This window comes from Macaca thibetana, chromosome 17 (assembly GCF_024542745.1).
Source record: "Macaca thibetana thibetana isolate TM-01 chromosome 17, ASM2454274v1, whole genome shotgun sequence".
NCBI classification, from domain to species: Eukaryota; Metazoa; Chordata; class Mammalia; order Primates; family Cercopithecidae; genus Macaca; species Macaca thibetana.
The window spans coordinates 54043977-54063130 of NC_065594.1; the positions used below are offsets into that span (position 1 = coordinate 54043977).

General features: G+C 42.6%; 1 protein-coding gene and 1 long non-coding RNA gene across 4 annotated transcripts in view; one reads left to right on the forward strand and one right to left on the reverse strand.

The window, feature by feature from the left end:
- LOC126940821 (uncharacterized) overlaps positions 1-5453 on the forward strand; it is a 616457-nt gene extending 611004 nt beyond the window's left edge. Inside the window, exons 2-3 of the long non-coding RNA XR_007720929.1 lie at positions 3105-3454; positions 5313-5453. This is a non-coding gene — a long non-coding RNA (uncharacterized LOC126940821). The remainder of the gene's footprint in view (positions 1-3104; positions 3455-5312) is intronic.
- The window catches only part of KLF12 (KLF transcription factor 12), a 621954-nt gene that overhangs the window by 446408 nt on the left and 156392 nt on the right, over positions 1-19154 (reverse strand). Inside the window, exon 1 of one of the 3 annotated variants that reach the window (XM_050766994.1) lies at positions 1445-1900. The exons of 1 other annotated variant lie outside the window; for it this stretch is intronic. The gene's annotated coding sequence lies outside the window, so the exon portion shown is untranslated. One more of the 3 variants, XM_050766993.1, reaches the window with a different exon arrangement.

Sequence of the window (19154 nt, forward strand, 5' to 3'; positions counted from 1 at the left end):
AAAACTATCCCTACAGAACGACACTTAAGCCATCTACACAGTTAAATTAGAGGGCTGACAATACTAACTACACAAACTGTTTATCCACATCACACATTCCGTTGTATTAATACGCTTTAACTCAACAGTCAGGTTTTATCAGCTGAAATAAGACTATTACTATTAAAGTATGCAAAACTCGAAGCGCAGGGTGAAGGGGGTTGGGAAGCTGCAGGGCATATAACAAAGGAATTGGTACTTTTTCCAAGCATTTGCCTCAAATGCACTGCGAAACAAAACTGTTGAGTGCACCCCACCCTTTTCCCCCAAAGATAAAAGTTTTCAAAGTTCTTGCAGACAGCTCTCTACTCAACAAAAGCAGGATTGATTCTCCCCGTAGGGGAGCATCTAACGTGAACACCAACTAACGTCGCGGAGGTCAAGTCCGAACCCTCAGAGTGAGCTTCTAAGGCAAGAAGTGGCTCCCAGGCCGGCTCTGCGGGTTCCCGGCCCAGGTGGACGTGCAAAGTTGCCCCTTGTCAACTCCGGCCAGGTCCCCCGTAATTGAAAATAACAGCCACCGGCCAGCCCCTGGCTACTTGCATGGACCAGGCACTGTAGCAAGTGACAGTTACACATCATTACGACCAGAGACAATAATGAATGTAGCACCAGGAGCACTATTCATGCCAGCAGTGTCATCTCCGCCTTAACCCCTTCCCCTCCACTCTCTCCAGTGCGCACACACAGCCCACACGGCCCCGGTGCGGAGCTATTCATCCACCCCTCTCGAGGTCGGGGGGCCAACTACTTCCACAAGCCCCCCTCCCCCTCAAGTTCAGCCCTGGGGTTTTATTTCTCATCCTTGGCAACTGTCAGGCAAACACTGCAACCAACAATTCCACTAGGGGTAGAAAAACATTTGCTTAATTCACGTTACTTGATAACTTCTTCTGAAAAAAAAAATTAGGGGAGGGGGAAAGAAACCTCCTTCTTTCTTCTCCACGAATCCGACCGACGCTACTTGCTTTGCAACAGCATCGCCCTTCCCCGGCCCCCTCCCGCTTCCCAGCACTTTCCCCCTTTAAGAACACAGACCAACCAAAATGATTTAACTTGAGCAGATGACAGAAGGAAAATAAAACACGTTAAGAGAATACGGTCTGATTTGGGATGGCAAAAAAAAAAAGAGGGGGTTGTTTATTTTGATAAGAAACGGAATCGGCACAGACCTGAACAGAAGCTGCAGAGCAGGAGAAATTGTTTTCTTTCCCTCACACAGAGTCCCCCTCTCTCTCCCTTTCTCTCTCTCACACGCGCGCGCGCGCACACACACACACTCACTCGCACACACACGGCGTCACCCGCGCACACGCACACGCAGAGCCTCTCAGCGGCTCTCTGCAGTTCTCAGGAAATGAATGGGGGGCAACCCGGGGAACTGTTGTACTTGCAAATGACTTACCCGGATCACATGATGCGCTAAATGTAGGGTGGGCCGGTGGGTGGAGGCTGCCGAGACGCGAGCCCCGGTCTAGTGTGGGGAGCCTCGCCAGGCCCGCATCGAATTACCCCGGGGCCCAGCCGAGGGGGTTGCAGGACGCCGCTTCTCCTCCCTCGCAGCCCGCAGCTCAGGAAACCGGAGAGGCGCTTGGGGTGGGGCGGGGCGGGGTGAGGTGAGGGGGGGCCGAAAATAAGAAACCCCCAAACAAAAGAGCTCCGGGTCCTCCTCCCCAGAAACAAAGCCCCGCCGCTGCGGGCGAGCCCCGGGGTGGGGCCGAGGGCGGGGGCGGCGGCGGGGAGGGGCTCGCTCAGCAGGCGCTAAGTCGCTTTATTGCCATAAAATGGGGCCCCCGAGCCGCTCCGCCCGAGGATTAGGAGGCGGGATCTGAGTGTGATGGTTGAAATCCCCTGTGGGAAACTAACCCCTCCCCGCTCGCAGAGGTAGAAGGCAACACCCACTGCCCGGCCCTCGCCTCCCCACCCGGACCGCCGGGCTGGGTCCGCTGCGCCTCCACCCCGCCCCACCCCGCCCCACCCCTGCCCCCGCCCCTCGGCCCCGGGCCTCGGCCGCCCTTCCCTTTCACCTGCACCACTTTGCTGCGGCACCCCAAATAACCTAAACATGGCCCTGGGAGCTCGGGGAGTAGTCGGCCGAGGGGGCCTAGGTGGCCCGCGGGGACTCGCGGAGGGAGGGACTCCTGGAGGGCAACTCGCCGGGCAAGGACTCGCGCCGAGAAGCGAGAAAGTCCCCTCTTTTGTGTCAGAGCGCGCCAGGCAGGCTTAGGAGAATTCGGGAACACAGAAAGCGCGCAGCCCGCTTGGGCCCCCACCCCTCGCCGCACCCGCCCGGGTGGGGGCGCGCAGTGGCGGGAGGGGGCCGTCGCCCGGGCCGTCCCTGCGGCTCGCCCGCCAGCGAACTTGGAAAGGTGTGGGCGGAGCCGGCCCGGGCCGCCGGCCGGGGCTGCGGGGCCGCTCGCGGGGACCGCCCCCGGGAGCCGGGCATCGCCCGCGCTGGGCAACAATGGGGTCGAGCAGGGGCAGCCCCGCGCGCCGGTGGGGCGGGTGGGGCAGGCGGAGGGCCGGGCGCGGCAGGCAGGGGAGTCATTGTTTGGGTTCCCGAGCGACGCACGTTGCGGGCGAGGCGGGGGCGCCCCTTCTCCCGGCACTTCACCTTGGCGGGATGAATGGGGGCGAGGCGGAAACGCGCGCCTGGCCTCGCCACCCCAGAGAAGGGGCCCTGCCCGCGCCAGTTTTGTGGGAAAGCAAGCAAACTTGCAGGACTGGGGCAGAGGAAGCGGGAGCTGCAGACCCCACCGGCGCCCAGGGGCGGCGGGGAAGGGAGTCCAGCCCCACTGCCCCGCGCCCAGAGCGGAGCCCCGAGAAGCGGGCGGCCCAAAGCCGAGTCCTTGACGCTCTCCCTGGCAGCCCCTCCCTCCCCGCCTCCGCGCTCCGGGGAGCGGATCCGCGGGATTGTGGGGCGGGAGAGGGAGGAGGCGGCCGGGCGGCCCCGCCGTTCCCGCGGCTGCTCGGAGGGCGCAGGGTCAGCGCCGCGCCGGAGGGTCGGCGGGGGCGGGGAGCAGACGGGGCGGAAGCGGCTGGGCGGGCGGGGCGCGCGGCGGGAGGGGGCGGGAGGCTGCGGACCCGCCTCCTCACCATCCTAGGTGAGCGCGGCGCTCCCGGCACTACAGTACGTCCCTGCCCTGCGCCCCCGTCCCGCCCCGCCCCGCGTGGGAAACCGCCAGGGTGGTGGGAACGCCGGGAAGGGGAAGTTTGTGTGCGGAGAGAAAGCTTTGCTGTACTGTGGCGTGGAGTGGGGTGGGAAGAGAAACAAGGGAGAGGCCGAGAAGCAGGAAATGAGAGCGAAGGCACCAATGTGAGCCAGGGCCAGCCGGGTTCCCCATCGATGTGGCGGTTTCCAGCCACTTCAGGCCCAGTGTGCGTTCCTAATGACAACAAAGGCGGCGTCTGCCTGGTGCGTTCTCTGCCTCCTGCCACTCCTAGGTTCTGGGGAAAATGGGAAGGGTGGTCCAACCTAGAGGAGGAGTCCCACAGCCTAAGATGCGTCTTAGGAAGACAGCAGGGTGCAGAGGAGGGGTCTCTCCTGGTCTTGAGGTTTCGAAGAGGAACAAATGTCTGAAATTTGTGGAGCACTCCTCGAGCGAAGTAGCCTAGGCAGCGGGAGCGGGAAGGCACGGGCACAGCGAGGGCGTCGGGAACCCAGTGGGACTGGGGGGTTGAGGAGTCGGTCCTCGGTGTGCGGTCTCTGTTCCGGGGAACGCAGCCACAGCTCCTACTCCCTGATCCGATCCTGGGCCTACGGTAAACAGCCCTTTGCACTCTGCTACATCCGGATGGAAACGATGTAAAAACACAAGTTTGAAAAGCAGTAGACTATCGACAACTGCGCAGGATTTCAACGAGAAACTTGCCTCTACTAGAATCACTGAAGTTTCCCTCTAGGTTGGGCAGGGAGTGAAGGAAGGGAGTTTTACTGTAAGGGTGGAAGGATGCTGTAAGAAATTATGTCATTGTGGCAGTTCTTGTACTAACAGCTCTTTCTTGAATGAGGTGAGTGGCGGATAGACCATAAATATATTGTATAGCGAGTGCTTCTGCACGTGGAAAAGCAAACTGGACTCCCTTCCTATGGCAACAGCCACGGGCATGTTAGGAGAGTGATGAAAGATAGCAAACAAACTACAAGAACCCATTCCAGAGGGATAAGGAAACTAGGGGTAGGTGGAGGTTAGTACCTAGAGTCTGGATACCCTGTATGGTTAAAAGAAAAAGTACTTCAAGCATTGGGGAGGAAAAAAATGCAGATTTTTAAAATTGTTGACAGATACGGAGTAGAAATCTTAAAGTAAGGCAACTTGTTAGCTATGAAAAGCGAAAGGAGAAAGAAGAGAAAAACAGGTTTAGAAGAGAGAATCACTTCGTTGTGTGGACTTGGGGTGGGTGTAAAAGAGCAAAAACATTTGGAAGAATACAAAGCATGGATGATAACGGAGTGAGATCACTAGAGGAGAGTGTGTGTGTATGTGTGTGTACACACACAGGCATGCGTTTCCAAGCCAGTTCATGTAATTCTATCTCCATATAGAATTTAGATTTAAAGAAAAGTAAGTTGTGGACGGAAGGGAAGAAGATAGGGAAAAGTACACTACCTTGGCAAAGGTGCACATTTTTAATGTTCAGACCTTTTTCCTCTCTACCTCTGTGTTTGCAGAGATGTGAAAAGTCAGAAAATGTAAAGATGGCAAATTTATTTCAATCCTTAATCAGGCAGACCATGTAAAAGAATGTGTAGTGAGAAAGTACAATCATAGAATTTGGGGTTTGAAATTATCTGTCGAATCCAATACTATATGGCTTCAATTCTGTTTAAAACCAAGATGATTTTGATAAAGAATGATAACCCATTTCCCTAACTCTATATAAAAACTTCACTTACTTAGTCTTAGATAACCAAAAGAAGGATGAATTATGAACAAGGTAAAGTTTGGTATTCTGAATTGCTTACACATAACACATGCATTGAATTTCTTTTACCTAACACATTGTCCAGAAAAGAAAACCACACCCAAATACCCTCAAAGCAGATAAAATATCTAATTCTAACAAAAGGAAAATTTACAACTAGAAATAATGTTGTTAATATAAAAGTAAATGTTACCTGCCGACAAACTTTTTGTCAGTTCTTCTTATACTCAACCAGTGGTGATACTGTCTTTGAAAAATTAGTGGTTAGAAAAATCTTTTTTTAATTTTTTATTTCTATTTATTTATTTATTTATTTATTGACACGGAGTTTCACTCTTGTTGCCCAGGCTGGCGTGCAATGGCATGATTTCACCTCACCGCAACCTCCACCTCCCGCGTTCACATGATTCTCCTGCCTCAGCCTCAGGAGTAGCTAAGATTACAGGTATGCACCACCACGCCTGGCTAATTTTTGTATTTTTAGTAGAGATGGGGTTTCTCCATGTTGGTCAGGCTAGTCTTGAACTCCTGACCTCAGGTGATCCGCCCGCCTCGGCCTCCCAAAGTGCTGGGGTTACAAGCGTGAGTCACCACACCCGGCCGGAAAAATCTTTTACAGTATTACGAGCATTGCCTGTACCTCACCCAGATTTCTCTAAGGCAAAAACTCTGCTCTATATCTGTGTACATTTAGAGATGTAAGGCTTTGGATTAGTGAAACCGTATATGATTTAGCACTAATATAATTTCAAGGGAGAGGATAGGAATTAAGTCTATTTTATGAGTAAAAGCTATGTTGAAAGATTGAAATTAACTAGAAGTGAAAATAAAGCTTATTTCCAGAACTCTGAACAAATTTTAAAATATAATCTTTATTTTTTTTTTCCTAAGGCCTAAAGTGAACATGTACTGTTAGGTTTTCAATGCCTGTATTTTTCACGTGTCATATCTTGGCAATAATGTGCAGCAAAGGGGAATCTTCCTGTTGAAGTATGAGAAAGTGAGAAAGACATGTAAAAGCCTTACTATAACTGCAAACAGCTGGTGATATTATGTGATTACTTGGTAAACAACATGTTTTGATTTGGGGGATGAGCTGTCTGCAAATTAGGGGGAAAATGCCATTTCATAACTTTGTTTTATTGCAATCAATACAGTTTTCAGTCCTTCTAGTTTAAATGTCTTCATCACATCTTCAGATGTGTCTTCTTTTCCACCTTCCTCCAGTCACTTTCATGCAGGCCTTTTCCAGCGTCACCTCCACTATCATGTCTGCTTCCCAGCTCTGAGCTCTGCATCTAGCCCCCTTTCCCTCACATCCACTAATTACAACATATCTATCTTTAGATATGTTATAACATATCTAAATCTATCATCTAACATATCTATCATATCTATCTTTAGATAGATATGTTATAATTATCTAATGTTACAATTAGGCACAATTGGAATGTTACAATTAATGGCACAAATTAGTTACAATAAAATACTATGACACATAAGGGCCCCACTTCCATATTCATACCTCATACTTTCCCCTCCAGCCTGTGCACACATGTTGCGATGATCTTCCTCTGTCCTCTCTGGAATCCTCTAAAAACGATTCCTGGATACCCCACATACATGTGTACGTATCCATCCTCTCACCAAAAAGTTGTCTTTCCCTTCTTGGAGCTTCTTATGGTATAATGGAAAGAGTGCTTCAGCTGCTGACTAGCTGGGTTTTCATCTTTTTTCTGATTCTCTGTTTTTCCACCTACTTAAATAATATTTTCCCCACATTGAAGGATTAACATTTATTAGGTGCTTACCTGTGCCAATGGGAGATATATTGGCCCAAGTAAGCATCCAATAAATGTTGATTCCCTCATTTATTCTTCGGGTTCTCACACCTTTCTTATTTCCATGAAGTATTGTTGGCTCACCTGTTACATGTAACCCCTTTCGGAACAAGAGCTATACTTTAATCACCTATTTAGCCTTTCTTTTACTCTCACGCTGTTTTGCACATAGTAGGTGATTAATGAATGCTTCTTGAATCTATGAAACAACTATAATATATAAACTTAGAATGACATACATTAAAACTTGAGTTTCCATTTGGGTGCACATATTGAAAATAACAAAATTCTGCAATGTGTTGATAAATACCTTTTGAACATTAATTCTAGCAATGTTCCTCAAGCAACTTTCTTTTAAGTAGAAGTTTTTATATAAATATAATAGATTTGGAGCATTTTTACCTAATTCCATTTTCTCTTTCATATGGAATTATTTAAAGTTTATTCCATTATATTCCTCTTCATTTTTTTATTAAAATTAGATGCATTCTATTGTATTAAATTAAAAACATTCAATTTTTTAATACCAGAAGGAAAATTCACAGCAAATTTGTTTTTTAAAAAATGACATTTGCAAGTTTTGAGATTATAAACATTAGAGCTGTAAAGTAGCAAATAATCTGCATTTTAAAATATAATAAATTGAGCCATATGAGATCTGAACTATAGGTATACTTGCTTTTTTAACTTTACAGATGAAAATAGTACTCTCCATGGAAATAATTTAATTCCACTAAAGTATATCTAGTTTGCAAAATACCACCTTAATTTCTTGCTATATGTAATACATTAATCTAGCTATTAAGAAGAGCTTAGATAAAACTAATAACTATATAGCATATAACATTAGAATTTTCCCAAATGTTTGCAATTGTATTTACATAATAGTGAATGTCTTAGCCTCTCACTTGTAAAAACAAAATGTTTATTTATTTTAGATAGTTTCCCCTAAGTTGTGTTACTGAAACAGAGAATATGAGTTTATTTTTGCTGTTGTAGAAACCTACTGCCAAATTATTTTTCAAAAGTATTTTATCAGTTTATGGCCAGCTGCAGTGGCTCACACTTATAGGCTCAACACTTTGGGAAACAGAGGTGACAGGATTGCTTGAGGCCAGAAGTTCGAAACCAGCCTGAGAAACGTAGAGAGACTCTGTCTACCAAAAATAAAAAAATAAAATAAATAAGCTGGAAGTGGTGGCATGTGCCTGTAATCCCAGCTACTCAGTAGGCTGAGGTGGGAGGATTGCTTAATGCCAGGAGTTCAAGGCCTTAGTGAGCTAAGATCAGCCTAAGCAATTAAGACCCTGTGTCTAAGGAAAAAAAGCATTTTACCAGTTTACAATTACACCATCATATTTGAGAGTGCCATTTTCCCTGTGTTCTTGCTAGTATTGGGATGTTTTGGAGTAAAACATCTTAAATTGGTAAACAAGAATGGCTTGAGTTTTAATTCTTTGATGAGTAAAGACTGAACTCTGGGAATATAAATGGGACATTGGTGGATGGGATGGGCTAAATACAACTCCTATTACATAGCCTGGCTAAGAAATCATGAGAAACTGATATCATGTTGATATAATAAGAAATGAAGGTTGGAGCCAGGCGCAGTGGCTCACGCCTGTGATCCCAGCACTTTGGGAGGCTGAGGCGGGCGGATCATGAGGTGAGGAGATCAAGACTATCCTGGCTAACATGGTGAAACCCCGTCTCTACTAAAAATACGAAACAAAATTAGCCGGGCGTGGTGGCGGGCGCCTGTAGTCCCAGCTACTCAGGAGGCTGAGGCAGGAGAATGGCGTGAACCCGGGAGGCAGAGCTTACAGTGAGCCGAGATTGTGCTGCTGCACTCCAGCCTTGGTGACAGAGCGAGACTCCTTCTCAAACCAAAAAAAAAAAAAAAAGAGGTTGGAGGAGGGAGTATAGCTCAGGGGTATAGCATTGGACTGCAGATCAAGAAATGGAGGTTGGAACAACTATGAAAGACATTACAAATTCAGACTCTTAGAATTCAGCAACTTGATATTTTGAGGAAGGAGTACAAAGAAAAAAGAATGGGAAACGATCTTATATGTCACTCCTTAATTCAGGAGGATTCATTTATGTTTAGTTTTAATAAATTTGAGAGTCATCAAATAGATAATTGGTTCTACCACAGTTGAAGCCAAAATAAATTAGATAGCTGATAGAGAAAAACAGAGAGGGAGAAAGAAATGAAACTTGGTCAGAAACATGAAAATAAAATAAAATGAAAACAAGAGGAAACAAGGGAGGGAGGGAGATTATGATATTGATTTCCATAGCTTTCATCTACAAACAATGGAAAAACCTAACTAATCCCAGTTAAAGATACATATTTTTGTCCATCCCTTGCAGTGAAACAAGAAGTTCAAAAATAAGCAGCCACAGTTCACGACTGTGCAGCTCCCTGGCACCCCAAAGCCCCAATTTCATTTTATTTTCCTGCTCCCTTTCTTAAATATAGCTGCCCCTCCTTCTCCATAGTAGGAAGAAGAAAAAAGGCTAAGAGCAAAACCAAGTCTGTTCCATTTAGAAAGCTTTCCAGAAGCCTCAACCATATATTCTGCTTATATTTCAATGGCTGGAACCGGGTCACATGGCTTCCTGGAGACCAAACACAGGAAAGCAGACAGGAAGAAGGATCTCTTGGATGGAATTTGGGACAACCAACTGGCAGTTGCCTTTTTACTATATAATGTTTCATAATGTTTTAGTCCTAAATTGCAAACCACTGTATTACTGAGGCTCTCTATTGAATTCTTACTGGCAAACAGGAAAAAAAAAGAAAAATATACTGTTGGCTTACAAGTTATTGGCCATCATCATTTTAAGGACATTAACTCATAAACTACAAAAAAAGATTGATGTTTCTTAACTATATTTTCTGCACAATGTGGTCACTATATTATTAAAGTACACAAACCATAATGTAGTCCATTTTAAATGAATCCATGTGTGATTTACCTAAGGCAAAATGTGAATCACAGTTTAGCTTCACTGAGTTACATAGTCTGGTTATGCCTTATCCTTCCACTCCATGAATTTACATGTCTTTGAGAAATGAACATTAATTTTTGAAAGTTGGATAAGCAAGTCGCAATTAAAAAGGTAGATCTGTGTTTACCAAAATATAAGCTGCGTTTGCATTTCATATTCAAATGAGAGTGAAGCAGCAGCGCATGAGCTGATCCCTGAGAGCCAGAAAGACAAACTCATTTCTGGTTTCGCCACTTGATTGTGTGACCTTTGACAGGTTGCTCAATTTTTCTTGGTGTCAGTTTTCCTCCCAGTGCAACTGGGTTGGCACCTTCTTTACAAGGATGTGAACAACTAATGAGGTCTTCCATGCCCTCCCGTACAAGACTGTAAGCTCTACAAGGCTTGACAAGAATTGTGTCTGACCACTTCTCAGTTATCACCAGTCCTAACTTGGCACTCAGCACATAGCAAGTCCTCAAAGCTTTTTGATGAAAGAATGAAAGTAACTTCCAAAGGCCTTGGATATGGTGGGTACCCTATGATACCTGTAAATATAGTTGCCTACCAGAATAATAGAGTTATTTGTCAAGAAAAATAATCTAAAGGAATAAATAGTTTCTGTACTTTAGTTCAATAAAATATGTGTACTCAGTTAATTTGTAAAGATTAGTATTTGGCTAGATTTGGCATGCATCTCTTTTAACTGACCCAGCTTCCAAGTTAGAATACATATGAAGTTAAAAGAATCATCTCTGTGTCCTAATACAACTTTAAACTTAAAATCAATTCTTAACAAAGACGTTCCTTCCTTCCTTCCTTCTGTCCCTCCTTCCCTCCTTCCTTCCTTTCCTCCCTCCCTCCTTCCCTCTTCCTTCCTTCCTCTTTCCTCCTCTTCCTCCTTCTTGTTCTCCTTTTCCTCCTCCTCCTCCTCCTTCTTCTTTCTTCTTTGTTCTTTCTTCTCTCTTTCTCCCTCTCTCTTTCTCTCTTCTCGCCATCAAGACAGAGACAAATTGTGGATAATTTATCCATGAAGCATGAAGACTTGGGTTTCATGGTTTTTACATTTTATCCAGTTCACAAATTAGCTTTTTGAGCTTTTTATACAGAATTCAAATACCATTTCATTCTCAATTCCAGATAAAAATGGCAATAGCAAATAAAGAAATGTCACTATAGATCAAATGAAAACTTTTCTTAAAACCTCCTTAAATGACACTCCTATTTTTTAAACCAACATCTATTAAGCATTTACTATGTGCCACACACTGTCCAAAGCATGTTTCATGTAATAATTAATTTAATCTTCATGGAATCCTATGAAGCTATAGTACTACTTTCATATCCTCAAGGTGAGCCTTGCTAATTTATTGCAAGTTGCAAAACTCAGAAGCACTCCTGGTCTTCCTTCCCTTTTATCTTTCTCTATATAGTGCTTATCACCATCTAATAGAGATGATGCCCAATTTACAGTGTTCCAACCAATAATTTTTGACTTTAAGAAGCTGTGAAAGGGATATGCGTTCAGTAGAAGCTGTACCTTGAGTGCCCATACAGCCATTCTGTTTTTCACACTCAATAAACTACATGAGATATTCAACATTTTATTTTAAAACAGGCTTTGTGTTAGATGATTTTTTGCCAACTGTAGGCTTATGTTAAGTGTTCTGAGCAAGTTTAAGGTAGAGTAAGTGCATGGTTTACTTACAGTATTTTCAATTTATAGTTGGTTTACTGGCACATAACCCCATTGTGAGTTGAGAAGTATCTGTATATTATATTGCTGTTGTTGTTAGTTACAGTCTGTCTGTGTCTGCAGCCCACTTTCACTAAAGTAGGAGTTCCACAAGGCCAGATAATTTTTCCATCCTATTGGCTGCTACAGCCCATCATGTAGAAAATTGCCTAGCATGTAGTAGGCACTCAACAAATATTTGTAAATGGATGAATTCCCATTGCATAAATGAGGAACGTGAGGCATCTGATGCTTTCAAATCACTTTATCTTCAAAACTATAATTACAAGGATTTTGTACAGTGCATCGATAATTGTTATTATGGAAACCATTTTCATATTTCACTTGACAGACCCAACAGATGACTGTGGGTCTCAGGACTTCCACTAGTTATCAAAGACTATGACAAGAACAAGTTTCTTTAAAAATGAGAATGACAAAGGGCTAATATCCAGAACCTATAAAGAACTCAATCAAATTTACAAGAAAAAAAACAAACAACCCCATCAAAAAGTGGGCAAAGGATATGAACAGACACTTCTCAAAAGAAGACATTCATACAGCCAGCAGACACATGAAAAAATGCTCATCATCACTGGCCATCAGAGAAATGCAAATCAAAACCACAATGAGATACCATCTCACACCAGTTAGAATGGCAATCATTAAAAAATCAGGAAACAACAGGTGCTGGAGAGGATGTGGAGAAATAGGAACAATTTTACACTGTTGGCGGGACTGTAAACTAGTTCAACCATTGTGGAAAACAGTGTGGCGATTCCTCAAGGATCTAGAACTAGAAGTACCATTTGACCCATCTAGAACTAGAAATACCATTTGACCCAGCCATCCCATTACTGGGGATAAAGGATTATCAGTCATGCTGCTATAAAGACACATGCACATGTATGTTTATTGTGGCACTATTCACAATAGCAAAGACTTGGAATCAACCCAAATGTCCATCAGTGACAGACTGGATTAAGAAAATGTAGCGCATATACACCATGGAATACTGTGTAGCCATAAAAAAGGATGAGTTTGTGTCCTTTGTAGGGACATGGATGCAGCTGGAAACCATCATTCTCAGCAAACTATCGCAAGAACAGAAAACCAAATACCGCATGTTCTCACTCATAGATGGGAATTGAACAATGAGATCACTTGGACACAGGAAGGGGAACATCACACACCGGGTCCTATTGTTGGGGGGAAGGGAAGGATAGCATTAGGAGATATACCTAATGTAAATGACGAGTTAATGGGTGCAGCACACCAACATGGCACATGTATACGTATGTAACAAACCTCCATGTTGTGCACATGTACCCTAGAACTTGAAAGTATAATAATAATAACAACAATAAAAATGAGCATGAAACTAGGACATGAAGCATGGCCATTAACTACCACTACTATATAACTGCATATTTGTATTTAAACTACTGAGTCATTTTAAAATGAAAGTACAGTGTCACTTTTTTGTATTTCTTTCACATCAATCACTATGTATTTGTAGTGCACAAGGCATTTTTTAGTCTCAAGAACTAAACACAGTAACAACGGAAAATATATGTATGACTGAACACTGTATTTTAACCCACTGAGAGAAAAAAAATTAGGTGGGATCATAATATTTTCATCCTCACATTATGCCTGGTACTTTTATGCCTAAGTATTAAGATGATAGGTGCTATAGAAAGGGCAAATAAATACAATGGAGAATGTCTGTTTAGTTATTTTCGAGCTGTTATATTGAAATATTGTCTTGTTTACAATTTTCAACTCAACAAATCCTCATCAATTATTAAATATTTTTCTCATTGAATTAAACAGGGCGACTGTATTTTCTCAAAAGAAAACATCAGGTGAAATGTAAGGCTTACTTTTAACATATACAAATTTTCCTATATGAATAAAATTCTATAGCTTTATTATTACACTACTCACCCACCCCTACACTAAGCAGAAAGTGTACATCGTATTTATTACATAAAGAGAAACAGAATTTAAATCCCGTTCTTTATTCCTTTGAATCTAGAAGCAGTTTTTTTCCCTATTGCAATGAAAAAAAACAAAACAGTTCATGGAATTTAACCACTGTCTAACAGGCACCATTTTGCTTGGTCCTGTCCTGCTGACCACACAAAGATTATAATGAAGGCAACTAGACAAAAGTCGGGGAGCAGATGTGACCATCATATCTTACGGAACAAAGTGCTATACAGTCCGTCACCATCAAACTTGTGGTTATTTTTTCAATGGGATTATTATATTAATATATCATGTATTCATTTATCAAAATTACTCATTAAAAAAGTTTGGTTGAGTAGGGTTTGTTAGGATACAATTTGCTATTAGCATGGCTCTTTGTTTCATTATGAGTTACACTCATTGTTTATATGGCTTCTTGCCTGCTAGAACTGTAATCCACATGCATGAGTTCACTGGGCAGCCGCTGAGATAAGAAACATATGGCTGTGTCTGCTGTGAAAATCTAGACACACACCATGCGTAACTCTATCTCTTTTTGTGCGTGTGTATTGACTTGTGTCTGTTCATGCACATCTACTTTTGGGATCCCTATCTCTTATAATCATATGCTGATAAAAATATTTATATAATTTAACCCCAGCAGTACTTACAAATATCACTTTTATTTAGTAACATGTAATCAAGCAGCAAATAAATATTTTGCCATTTTATCTAGAAGCATCAAAGTTAGAAAGGAGAGATGTAATTCTCTGTAGGTTTGGCAATAAAACCTAGACTTCAGATTTTTAGCTCCTGTCTCTGAGCCTGGTCTTGGATCAGGTTCCAAGGTTAATAGCAGACATCCTCAAATACATTTTAAACCTATATGCAAAATGTAGTGTATTTCTTATTTTTAGTGTCACAGAATCTAAGAATTATCTTCTTAAAACAAGCAAGGAAATTTAATTCTTTGGAAGTTCAAATCTAAAGGAAGGTTTTATTTTTAACTTGAACATGTTTTTAAAAAACAATTGCTGTAATTACCTTGGAATTTTGTCAAAGCAGAACTCTGAAAATTGGTAGGTCCAGATCTTAATGTGAGCATACAGAAAGTATTTACAGGGCATTCATAGCCAGCAAAGCACATCTAAGTTAAAAGGCAAAAGGTTTAAATGGTCAGAGACCTTTAAATGAAGAAGAACATTAAGCAAACATCTTAGCCATCGAGTTATAAATATGTCAGGAATACAGACTTCCCTGCCGCGCTATGGGCAGAATGATTGTTCCATGTTGTTGACCTTCACTAAGTCGGTTAACCCTTCAGTAACCTTTATTTTTCCATCAGGAGCAATACCTGCTTGTAAAGAACATGCTAGACCACAGATCTAAAACAATATGATTTTATTACTATTATTATCCCCGACAGGAAAGCTGTTTCTTTCTGCAGTAAGACAGTACAAAGCTTGATAAAACTCTACATAGACTGTTGTCAAAACACTGGGGAGAAAAACAGATTAGGGATATTGGTTTTTAAAAGGATAAGGAGCAATGATTTAGAACCAAATCTATCTGTGTAATATGTTTTCTTTTAAAAAACAGTCTTAATTTAGTTTCCTTGGCTACACTATTAGTAAAAAACTAATGCTGCTTTACAATTTCATAGAGTTTTTAATTTAGAAGACTATTTTCTATCAGTTGTTGCTTTTTCTTGTTACAATATATGGATAAAAATTAATGTGCTAAGTGTTTGATGTATATTTTCTCATTTAACCCTCATGATAGCCAATGAGGTAGGTGAAATCTTTGCCATTTTACAAAAGGGAAAACTAAGTCCAATGGAAGTTAACTTGTTTCCAAGATAACACAGCTAGTAAGAGATGGAGCTGAGATTTGCGACTATGTTGACTGACTTCACACAAGTTCTCTTAATCACTGTGTATCCTATATCCGATACTGGTGGAGATAACTTATTTAGACACTTAAGTGTTGAAGACTTGCCAAGATTGCGTAGCCCGTGCGTGTCAGGTTTGGATTCATGGATCCCAGCACATTGTTCTTCCCATTAGACTGAATTGTCATTGAAGGCTTTTTATACCCTCATTGTGGTTCATGGCTAAGGAGCTTCAGGAAAAGATGAGTGAGCTTTTGCCCAATTCTTTATCCAGAGACTCTTAAGTTTTGCATTTTCCACATAGTTCAGACATTGTTCCTTGTGGATTGAATAGTGCTGACTGCAAGAGCCTCTATTGGGGAACAAGTGCAGTCCTTCCTAGTTGGAGGAGTCATTTTCCAAATTGGAGTTTGGGGAACATTGTTCTGTAGAATGCTAATAGGTGCTGCTACATTCTGTGCTCTCAAATATTTGGAAAAATTTTGGTTACACAATGTTAAACATCTTTCTTCAACCTTCCAAAGAGGGTGCTGCAGTGGCTGTTAATTTGTTAATTGGCATTGTGACTCTGGGAGACTGGGCCACAGAGTGTACAGTGGTTCCCCAAAATATGTAGTCACTCAGTTTTTTCAAACTCACTTTCTAACACTCTGGGAATATTTTCCAAGGAACCTGAGTTTCGAAATGCTCCTTTGGGACTTAAGTACCGTTCAGAACTCCTGCAACATTCCCCAGTCAATTGACTGTTTTATACCTCCAGTCTGACCTCAAGCTTCCAATACCTTGTCTCCTATCCTTGCTTCTTTTTTGTCTAAGAAAACAGAAGCCCCCAGAAGTGATTTTGCACACATACTTTCACAGCTCAGCTACCCGTCTTCAGACAGCTCTGAGGCCTTTCCTCCTACCGTGGGTAAACCATCACTGGTCCTATCTAAAGCCAACTCCTCCACTTTGGGCTTCCTTATCTCCTCACCCATTCATGTATATTGCTCCAATAATTGTTTTCTCACTTTTTTTTTTTGAAACAGAGTCTCACTCTGTCACCCAGGCTGGAGTGCAGTGGGATGATCTTGGCTCACTGCAACCTTTGCCCCTCAGGTTCAAAGAATTCTCATGCCTCAACCTCCCAAGTAAGTGGGATTACAGGCATGTACCACCACACCCAGCTAATTTATTTTTTGGATTTTTAGTAGGGACTGAGTTTAACTATGTTGGCCAGGCTGGTCTCAAACTCCTGACCTCAGATGATCCACCTGCCTCGGCCTCCCAAGGTGCTGAGATTACAGGCATGTGCCACCACTCTCCACCTGTTTTCTCACTTCTGCATCACCAGTTTTTCCTTCTCCACTGAATTCCTCCCTTCAGCATACAACATGCTATAATTTATCCAGTCTTAGAAAATAAGTTTAAAAACCATTCTCCTGACCACACAGTTTCCTCCAACTCCCATCCCATTTCTCTGTTCTTTGTCGCAATGAAAGTCTGCCAAAACTGTTCTTTTTTTTTTTCTTTGTGTGTGTGTGTGTGTGTGTGTGTGTGTGTGTGTACTCAGTTTCTCTCCTCTCTTCCTCTCTGGAAACAAATTCAATAAGACTTTCATCCCCCCAAACTCTGCTTACTAAATCTGCATTGGTTAAGGTCAACAACAATTAACTCTAGTATTTAAACCTAGTGGTAAATGCTAAACTTCATCATCTTGTCCTATGAGCAGCACCTGGCACTGATTGCTAGCTCAAGAAGGTGGAGTTTAACACAACCCTAACTGATAGTTAAAGAGATAATTTAACACCTTGTCCTCCTTGAAACATTTTCCTTCTCTTGCCTTCCAGAGATCCACATTCTCCGGTCTTTTTGTTTTTTGTTTGTTTGTTTGCTCTTATTTTGTCAGTGTTGGAGTGTTCATGTTTATTGTTGGATCTCTTGGATCTCTTTTGTTTTTATTTTGAAATGGAGTCCCACTCCGTCACCCAGGCTGGGGTGCGGTGGCATGACCTCGGCTCACTGTAGCCTCCACCTCCCGCGTTCAGGCAATTCTCCTGCCTCAGCCTCTCTAGTAGCTGGAATTACAGGGGCCTGCCACCACGCCCAGCTAATTTTTGTATTTTTAGTAGAGACGGGATTTCACTATGTTGGCCAGGCTTGTCTCAAACTCCTGATCTCAGCTGATCCGCCGGCCTCGGCCTCTCAAAGTACTGGGATTACAAGCATGAGCCACCTTGCCGGGCCTGTTGTTGGATCTCTTAACAATCTCAGCCCACTGCCTTAGTGATCTCAACCAGTCTTGATAGACTTAGAGGCCATCTATATGCTGACAACTCTCAAATGTGTATCTTAAAGGTGCACTTAACTGTAGATTTATATATTCTACTGCCTATTCTATAGCTATACTCATATGTATAATGGGCACCTAAAATTACCTTTTCTAAAACTGAATTCCAGATTTTACCTTACTCTATTCTGACCCTAAATCTATTCCTTGTAATCTTCTTCTTCTCAATAAATAAACATTCCTTCTTTTCCACCTTTGTTAGCGTAAAAAGCTTAGTATTATCTTTGACTCATTCTCTCATAGCTCACGTATGGTCTGTCAGCAAGCCCTGTTGACTTACCTTCAAATTATATCCAGAATCTGATATTCCATCACCACTTCCATTGTTACTACCCTTCACCTTTCACCTAGATTATTGCAGACACCTCACAAATAGACTCCCTGCTTCCATCTCTCCTTCTTATAGACTCTTCTCAGGGTATATCCAGAGGGACCTCTTACAACATAGGTTAGATCTTACAGCCTCTCTGCTCAACACCCTCAGAATGATGTCCCCTCTCACTCATTATGGGCAAAGTCCTTGCAAGACTTCTAAGATAGTCTTATCACGGCTACCTGTGACCTCTCCAATCCCATCTCCCAGGTTTCTCTCTCATTGTTTTCCACCCCCTCCGGCCTCCTTGTTGTTCCAAACCCACCAGATCATCCTGTCCAGCTGTGCACTTGCTATTCCATCTGCCTGGGGGACTCTGCCCCGAGATACGTGCCAGTTGCATTTCCTCACCTTTTGGTTTCTGCTCACCCAGTTGGTGAGGGTTTCCCAGACAACCTTTTGAAAAATAGCAGTCTCTTTCTTACCTCATCCCATGTCCCATCTCTACTTTCTCTCTGTACATTAACAGGAGCAATAAACATAGTGTGCTTGCTTTTTATTTTCTCTCTCCCTCTGCTAGATTGTAATTTCGGTAAGGACTGATTTTTTTTTTTTTTCTATTTCACTGATGTATTCACATTGCCTAGAATAATATAGAAATACAGTTGACGCTCAATATATATCTACTGAATTATTGCTGAATGAATTAGTAAATATCTCTCTAATGTATGTTGGAGCAATTCTTCCCACCCAATTGTCATTATTTACTCATCAATGGAGCGTTAGTATAGTAGTCTCCCTTATCTGAGGAGAAAATGTTCCAAGACCCCCAGTGGGTCCCTAAACTGTGGAGAGTACCAAACCTAACTGCCATCAATTGGAACACATTTCATTCATGCCTTTCATTCACAAATGTGATGCCTTTTCCATCCTAACTATTCATGACCTGTGGCTGTAACTTTTGCAGTTTGAGGTTCAACAGGAAAACTAGCATGAATTTCTTTTCCTTCTTCACAATTTCATGGATAGAAGCTTCATTCTTACTGTAGATCTTAGCAACATCAACAAACTATTTTTCTTTCCTCTTAATTGAGAACTTTTGCCTTTCA